This window comes from Hipposideros armiger, unplaced genomic scaffold (genome assembly GCF_001890085.2).
Source record: "Hipposideros armiger isolate ML-2016 unplaced genomic scaffold, ASM189008v1 scaffold_169, whole genome shotgun sequence".
NCBI classification, from domain to species: Eukaryota; Metazoa; Chordata; class Mammalia; order Chiroptera; family Hipposideridae; genus Hipposideros; species Hipposideros armiger.
The window spans coordinates 1,908,913-1,917,577 of record NW_017731519.1 but is presented as its reverse complement, the minus strand read 5'-3'; the positions used below and the strand labels follow the sequence as shown (position 1 = coordinate 1,917,577).

The window sequence follows — 8,665 nt, the reverse complement described above, 5'->3', positions numbered from 1 at the left end:
TATCTAATAAGCAAAATTGACATGTTTTTGACAGAAAACTTCATGTAGTAACTTATTTTGCCCAGATGGGTAAGCCCAGCATCCTGTGCAAGGATATGGCCTACAGTTGTGTTTTAGGAAAAATTAAAAATAGATACTTCTCTATAAAATGAGGCAAACTATACCAGAGGCCATGTGACAGAAAGCTCAAAGACCCAATTAAGATTTTCAAATCACACACCTGTGGGTGCGCGCGCGCGCACACACACACACACACACACACACACACACACACACACACACATACACACTCACGAGTGTGCACACACACACACTTCAAGATCATAGATCATACAAAACTATAACAAAAGTTTGGGTCAGTATTTGTAGATTTGCAGATTTGTTATTGTGATCCACCAAAATGTTCTGTTTGTTTCTGCAGAATAAACTCATCTATACTGATTTATACACTCTCTATTTACTTTACAAAGTCAGAATAAATTTAATACCAAAACTCTATATCTGTAAAACATACAAAAATAAAACTACATACAAACCCCATTGTGAAAAAAAGGGTAACCTTTAAAATAAAATATTCCAAAATTGCAGTGTATTGAAATAATCATATTTTAAATAGTGTTCATTCCAGTAGTTCAAGATTAGCTCATTATTAGAAATCTACCAGCATGTCTTAAGTAAAAAAATTTAAGGAAAAAAATCTCATGAATCACAACAGAAGATGCTGCAAAGGCATTTAATAAATTCACCTAGAATTGTAACATTCTAGAACCTATGTAGAAGAAAACTATTCAAGTATGATAAAAATGTAATGTGACCAAATCATACATGTGTTTAATTTATTCTCAAAGTTGGTTTCATATTCAGAAAACGATATAAAAATGAAATAACTTTCATTTTCAAGTGTCAAGAAAAATATCACAGGAAATTAAGATATAAGTGATTCACAAGATCCAGGTTTGAAAATAAAATGTGAAATCTTGAAATATTACTGTAAATGTCTGTTTTGGTGTGCATGGAGAAAAATATTATTCTGGGAAACCAGGAAAGCTGTCTTATATTACAGAATATTTTATATCAGAAGCACCAGCTTTGTGAACTGTTGCCTGATATTTCAATTTCTGCTCAGGATAAATTTCAGCATAAGAGTACTTTTGATTAAATCAGGAATTCCAGCAACCCAGCAGCTCCTACAGCGATATGTGATATTTTTATGTTTATGTTAGTTACTTGCATCAGAACTCAGCACCTTTCAAGCCCCTCTATGAATCCAGTCTTGCATTTTTAATTCCAAGCAATGTACAACTTAATGAAGATTTCACATGAGACAGGGGACAACCTTAATATTGTATATCCCTCAGCAAAGTATGTAAACAACCCCCAGCCTTGTCAGTTTTCAGAAGGACTGTCATGGTGGTATGGCCACCAGTGGCGGTGAAAGTCTTTTCCTTAACCCTTGGAAAAAACTGGGAGTCTTTTCCAGTTCTCCCACACTGGACCGACCTGGATGGTTTTTCTCACTTGCATGATATAGAGCCTCTGTGCCTCACCCCAACAGGCATTGATAGTCAGTAGAACTGTAGGTAAAACTAAGAATCCTCTGGTTAAAATGGCCTACTTTGCGTATAAGATAGGTTCAGCCATCATTTTGATTCCTGGAGCCTAGACTGGGTTCTCATTTTCAATTCAAAGAGACACTATTTAAAAAGAAAATATTAAAATGAAGAGCTCTCCCAAGTTGGAAGTTTGAAAATAAAAATGTCTTCACAGCTTTAATGTGTAATGTTAAAATATAGGCAAAATTCACAGCCAGTCTTCACTTTAGTCTCTGTGCAGAATGCACACAGAATTGGCTGAAGTACAGGACATCCTTTATACCCTGTTAGGGCTGGGAACACATCAGGGTGTGCTTCCGGGAAATTTTCTTTACTCATTTCTTGATTCTATTTTTGGAGTCCTCCTAACTCTTAACATTTTTTTTCATTAGGTTCAGGTGTACAAAACAAAATAATGATTAGACATTTACACACCTCACAGTGATAACCCCAACAAGTATACTACCACTTGACACCGTACATAGCTATAATAATACCATTGAATATATTTTCTATGCTGTACCTTACATTCCATGGCTATACACACACATACATATATTTAATCATAGTTGACATTCAGTATTATTTTATGTTGGTTTCAGGTATATAGCATACTAGACTTATCAGGGGATCACTTCATAAATTATATAAATGCCTAACTTTTACACTTTGAATTTGAACTTTATGAGTCTGAGTCTCATTGTCTAAAAAATAATCCTCAAGAGATTGTTAAAATGTTATAAAATACGTATGAAGGCCTAGCACAGAATATTCAACTAAATGTTAAACAGTTATAATAAGTATTGGACAAAGGTTGTGAGTTCAAGCCTTTTATCTTTTACTGAAAAGTAGTAACACCTAGAGTGTGAACTCTAAGTTCACTGCTGGATCTTAAGAGCTTAGCAATTTGCCTGGAACATAGTTGACAACAAAAATCAAACAGAACACAACACAACAACAATGGTAACAGCAGAAACTCTGCGTTGAATGTTGGATGGATCTTGATTCCTTTATCTTCATAGCTAGGAACTAATTCATTAGTCTTCATACACTTCCAATTATGCTAAGTAATTTTACAAGTAAAAAGACAACATCAGGGCACACATTTCTTGTGAAAGTCAGTTTGAAAAATATTGCATACTTACTTATTCTGTTTCTGGAGGTCACTGATTAATTCCCATAGAGAATCAAGTCCAGATTCCATAGCATGGCATATAGAACCAACAAGATATGAAATAAAACCATGGTTACTCTTCTAACTCCATTTCCTCTCTCTCTCTCTCTCTCTCTTTTTTTTTTAATGGGGAATTGGGGAAAAGGAACAGTGTTGGGGAATTGGGGAGGGGGACCAGCCAACTTGTTCTTCAATCTTAGCTGTGGAGGGTGCCAGTTGCCATCTGGCTGCCCGTCGGTAGCTTGTGGTCTCTAAGCTCAAGGTGCTGTGTTACAATCTTGGTTGTGGGTGGGCATAGCCACCACCCCATGTGGGAGTCAAACCAGCAGCTTTATTGTTAAGAGCACATGCTCTATCTCCTGACCACCCGGACGGCAGCTCAGCTCAAGGTGCCGAGTTTAGTCTTAGTTGTGGGCGGGCGTAGCCCAACATTGAACAGGCCGTCCTGTTGTTAGGAGCAAGTGATTTCACCAACTGAGCCATCCTGCCACTTGTTGGCAGCTCAGTGGCAGCTCAGCTAGGGCGCAGCATCACTGGCCCATGTAGGAATTGAACTGGCGGCCCTGTTGCTTAGAGCTCACACTCTTAAGCTAACTCTTAACCAACTGAGCCATTCAGCTGGCCCTCTTCTCACTCTCTTTGACATCCTACACCCTCAAGTCATATGGAACTACTTAAGATTTTATATATCCATGCTTTTATACATTCAATTTTTTTGATTAAAATTTATTGGGGTGACAATGGTTAGTAAAATTGGTGGATGAGAGTAAATGGGGTCAAATATATGGTGATGGAAAGAGAACTGATTCTGGGTGGTGAACACACAATGTGATATATAGATGATGAATTACAGAATTGTACATTCAATTTTTTAAGACATTATATGAAAAGAGTTTTAGATTTACAGAAACATTGAGTAGATAATACAAAAAGGACCCACACACCTCAAACCTAATTTTCCCTATTATATTATATAACATAAGTATGGTGCTTTGGTTACAATTAATGAACCACTATAGATATTATTAACTAAAATTCACATTTGATTCAGATTTCCTTAGTTTTTACTTAATGTCTTTTTATTATTCTAGTTTTTATTTAATTCCCAAGATACCACATTACATTTACTTTTCATGTTTCCTCGTGTGATCCTTTCAGCTGTGACCATTTCTTAGACTTTCCTTGTTTGTGATGGCTTTGATAGTTTTGAGAAGTACAGGTGAGGTATTTCTCAAACTGATGTTTGCTTATTATTAGATTGGTGTCATATGGTTTCAGGAGGAAGGAGGTAAAGTACCACTTTCATCACCTTAAGGCTGATGAGTTTCATCGTATCAAGGGTACATACTAACATGACTTAACACCGTAGATATTTGACCTTGATCACCTGGCTGAGCCAGTGCTTGTCAGGTGTCTCCACTGTAAAATTAAACTTTTTGTTTGTTTGTTTGTTTGCCTCTTTCCATACTGTACTGTTTAGAAGAATGTCACTATGTGCAGCCCACATTTAAAGAGTGGGAAGTTAACTTCATCTTCTTGAGGGTGGAGTACCTACATAATTTATTTGAAATTCTTCTGCATGAGTGATTTTTGTCTTCTCTCCCATTCATTCATTTAATCATTTACCCATTCGTTTATTTATATCAGCGTGGAATCATGGATATCTATTTTATATTTATTGCTCAAATTGTTTTAGTTTTTCTCATTGAGAGCTCTCTCAGTTGGTCCCTGTTCCTTTGACATTTCCTTATCATTGTGGGGGTTTTTATTTTCTTAAAGCACTGTCTAACTTTTTGGAACTACAAGATGTTCTAGGTTCTTCTTGCTTATTTTCTGCTCCAATCCTAGGATCAGACATTTTTCTACAGAACCATGATTTCTTTCATTGGAGAATGATATCAGAAACTAAAATTTAGGAAATAGGTTGGCTTATTGCTGCTGAGATCTGACATGTCATGAGTCTTTCAGCTGATAGAGCAAAATGCCAAAAAAATGTATACAGGTGGACACCTGGGTCAATGTTGCTCAAGCAGTAGTTTGCCATAATCAGAAGTGTCTGGATGCTGATGGTTACCACTTTGAGCACCTCGTTTAATTGCAGAATTCAAATGTGACTTGTATTCACCTTTTGTTATCGGTATATGTTGAGTATTACAATTTTAATACAGTTTCCCTTTTTTAAAATGTGTATACATTTTTTGACACCCTCTCTCTCTATATATACACATTCCACTTTATTTTTTTGTTGTAAACAAAAAACCTGCTACGTGAACTTCAAGTCCCAGCTTAAGAATCCTTCGTTCTAAGAAAGCTATTACTGACCCACCCATAAAACTTGATTACCCCTTCCTTTGTGCCAAAATATAATTATTACAGCACCTACTTTGTAAATTTAAATTATTTTTATATTTTTTTTCTATTAGACTTGGCAGTTTTGGGTGTTTGTTTCTCTACTAAATTATAAGCCTAATAAAAGTGAGGGGTGGAAATTGAGAGTGTATCTCCAGAAAGCCAATTAAGATATCTAGCAGATGAAAACTTGTTGAGTTAGTATATTAAGTAACTGTGCATCCTTTTATAATAGCAACTATGTGTGGTTAATAAACTTTTAAAATTGTGCTGCTGATAACAGTTTTAACTATATAATTTCATGAGTTTTTACAAATGTATATACCCATGTTCAATGAGGTATTTTCGTTTTTTATAATATCTGGGTCAGGTTTCTATAGCAGAGTAATTTTGTACTTATGAGGGATTTGCAATGTGTTTTATTTTATGAACAAAAAAAGTTGTGTAAAACTTTTATTTCCTAACTATTTGGTAAAATTCACCAGTGAAGTCATCTTGATGTGAGCTTCTTTGTGGCACAGTTTTGAAAATTAATTCAGTTTCTTTACTGCATAGATACAGGGCAATTCAAATTTTCTATATCTTCCTGCATCATTTGTGGTAAATTTTTTTGAAGCATTCACCTACAGATTTTCTAAATTTTTGGTGTCAATTTTAGTAAGTTTCTTTTTTAAAAGAACTTTATCCATTTCTTCTTAATTGCTAAATTAATTTTAGATAGTTATTCATAATATTACCTTATAACCATTTTAATATCTTTAAGGTCACCAGTGACACCCCTTCTCTCATTCTTGATACTGGTAATTTATGCCTTATTCCTTTATCTTCACTGATTTGTTTTTATTATATACTTGATATTCTGAATTATGTTTTAAAGAATTTAGATTTTGTTGTCTTCTTATAAAGAGTGTTGATTTTTGTTATAGCAAATAAAGAAACTACTGCTTAATTACCTTGAATTTGTGGAAGATAGATCTTTTGTTTTTTCTTATTTTTAGTTGAATCCCTTGGTCCTGACATATTTTATTCCTACAATGTAGTCATTCTGGGACTTAAATAGAAAGTCACAGTTATTTATCAAAGCCCTCTAACAATGCAGGACTCAAATTCCAAACTGCAATCTTTATTCGGTCTTTTCAGTTGTTCAACTATTGCTTTTCACTGGGTTCCTTGAAGTTTCCTTCATCCCCACAAACACACTTTCAGTTCAGTAAAAGATTCCCTGGGAGTTAATATGCAGATGTTGAGTTTCCCTACTCTGTGTCTCTCTCTCTTTTCCTCTTCTACTTCAGGTTTTACAGGAAGCTCTAAAATCTATTCCCTGACAACTCAGGCCAAAGAACTATGGGTCCTTTTTTGAATTCCAGCCAAACTGCACCTCATGGGGGCTGTGGACTCTGCTCGGTAGAAAAGCTCTATAAATGTGGAGTACACACAGTACAATTCTCTTCTTTCAAAAATATAGTCCTCTCGAGTTTTGCCTGCTATTGGTAGTATTTTACCCTGACACTAATGTGAAATAAAGACAGTAATACCTTGGTTTGTGAGCATAATTCGTTCCGGAAACAAACTACTCGTATTGCAAGACATCACTCATTTACCATGTTAAAATGTGTTAAAAATGTTTGCTCATCTGGCAGGACACTCACAAACCAAGTTACTCACAATCCAAAGCTTTACTGTAATTAAACAAATAATTAAATATAATATTATATAAATACAAATATATTAAATTTAATAAATAAAGTGTATGGTTGCATCCATTGGCCTCATTCATTAGTATTTGCACATCTTTATTTTATTTGACTAGTAAAATGAACCCAAGCTACAGGCATATATCTTATAACTAATTATGTTAAAAAAGTGAACTTATAATGCAAGATATTAAAGATTTTGTTTCCCCTTTATTAGGGATGCTTGGGATTTCACTTGTAGAAAATGAATTATTAAATAAATTGTGGCAACCTAAATAGAATTCTAACAAATTCAAAAGATATCACTTATAAAGTATTACACAGAATAAAATAGTTGTACAAATGAGCTTTGAATATGCTTCCTCTTTAATCAGATTGTTAAATATTTAATGATGACACACAAAATTATTTTTGTTAGAAAGTTACTAAATTCTCAAGGAAGCTTTATCTAGTAAATGCAGAACCTACTTGCCATACAATATTATCTTTGACCTCAAACTTATTTTCCCTCTTTTGTAAATGCAGATATTCTTTTTTTGAGGTCAAAGGAATGTTTATTAAAGCATCGATGGGCTTATTTCTTCCATAAATAAAGCTGTGCAGGGCTAGGAAGTAGGACCATGATAGACACAGGAGGGAAGAGAACATGGAATTAAGGCTCGGGGATCAGGACATATCAGACTTAGCATCCTCCCATTATCAAGTGCACTAACAAGGCTGCTGGGATCTCCATCGGAGTGGAAACAGCGTGCTTCTGCAGCAGATCTCTCAGAATTTGGAAGGTCCATTGCAGGTTCAGTCTATTACCCAGGTCCAAAAATTCCAGCCTTCTCTGCCACTTCCAGGGCTAATTTCAGTTCTGTTCAGACAGCTCACACCTGATGGGCATATCCAGAGAATAGAATGGATTCTTGAGGGCAAGGTCTGAGTAAATTTCATAAATCTTTCAGAGAAGAAAATCTATTCCAGCTTGAATAGGGTCTGCCAGCACCACAAATTTGACCCCCGTCAGTACCTGGAAGCAGTGCTGTTTGAATGTGTCTTTCTCCAGCATCTTAATGCCTCAATTGCCCTGTTTGGGAGACAGCTGGGAGCTGTTTTTCGAACAGTGAATGGAACATGGAGGCCAGTATGAGCTTCTCATTGGAGGTGAGGCGGGCTGGCCAAATCAAATGGACACTGGGTAGTTGGCAGCGTTTTTCAGGTATTCCGGTTCCTCTTTCCCATTAGCTGTGTACTTGCCACACAAACCGTTGATGGCCAGCACCGCGTGGCCCACTACAGAGGTGAGGGAGGGGTCAATGAAGTCCCATCCAGGGAATTCCGCCAATGTGCAGATATTCTTTATGCCTTTCCACATAAAACTATGAAGTCAGGCCTTTGATGGTATTTATATATCGTGCCTTGTCATCTCATACTCCCACCTTCAAAAAACAGAAAAAATTATCATCAGAAACATAGGCACAGTGGATAAACTCAACAAATGCATACTTAGTTTTTCTACATTGTTCTATTTCTAATAAGACTGTTACCCGAATCTGTAATTCTATTCTAAGCTAGACCAGAATCCACAGAGAACTAGTCTAGCCCTTCAGTCAGTCACACACCCTCCCCTCTCTACATGCTTTGTCTAGAAATATATTTCATACTGACTCTGCTTATAGGCCTCAGCTAGGGGGTGTGAAGAGAAGGCATTACTGGTTTGCACATGCTTATACTGCAGAACAGAACATATTTATATGAACAAGAAAACATTAATACTTAGTAATACATAAGGTACAAAAAAGTGGATGGAGAGAATTGTCGTAGAGCCTGGGAAGAAGGAACGACCCCTTGGACCACAGCTAGGTCTCAAA

The 8,665-nt window shown here is 35.9% G+C and overlaps 1 pseudogene; it reads right to left on the bottom strand.

Annotated features, from left to right (window-relative positions):
* Positions 1 to 7,612: 7,612 nt before the first annotated feature.
* On the bottom strand, positions 7,613 to 8,169 carry LOC109387799 (trafficking protein particle complex subunit 4 pseudogene; annotated as a pseudogene).
* Positions 8,170 to 8,665: the final 496 nt, after the last annotated feature.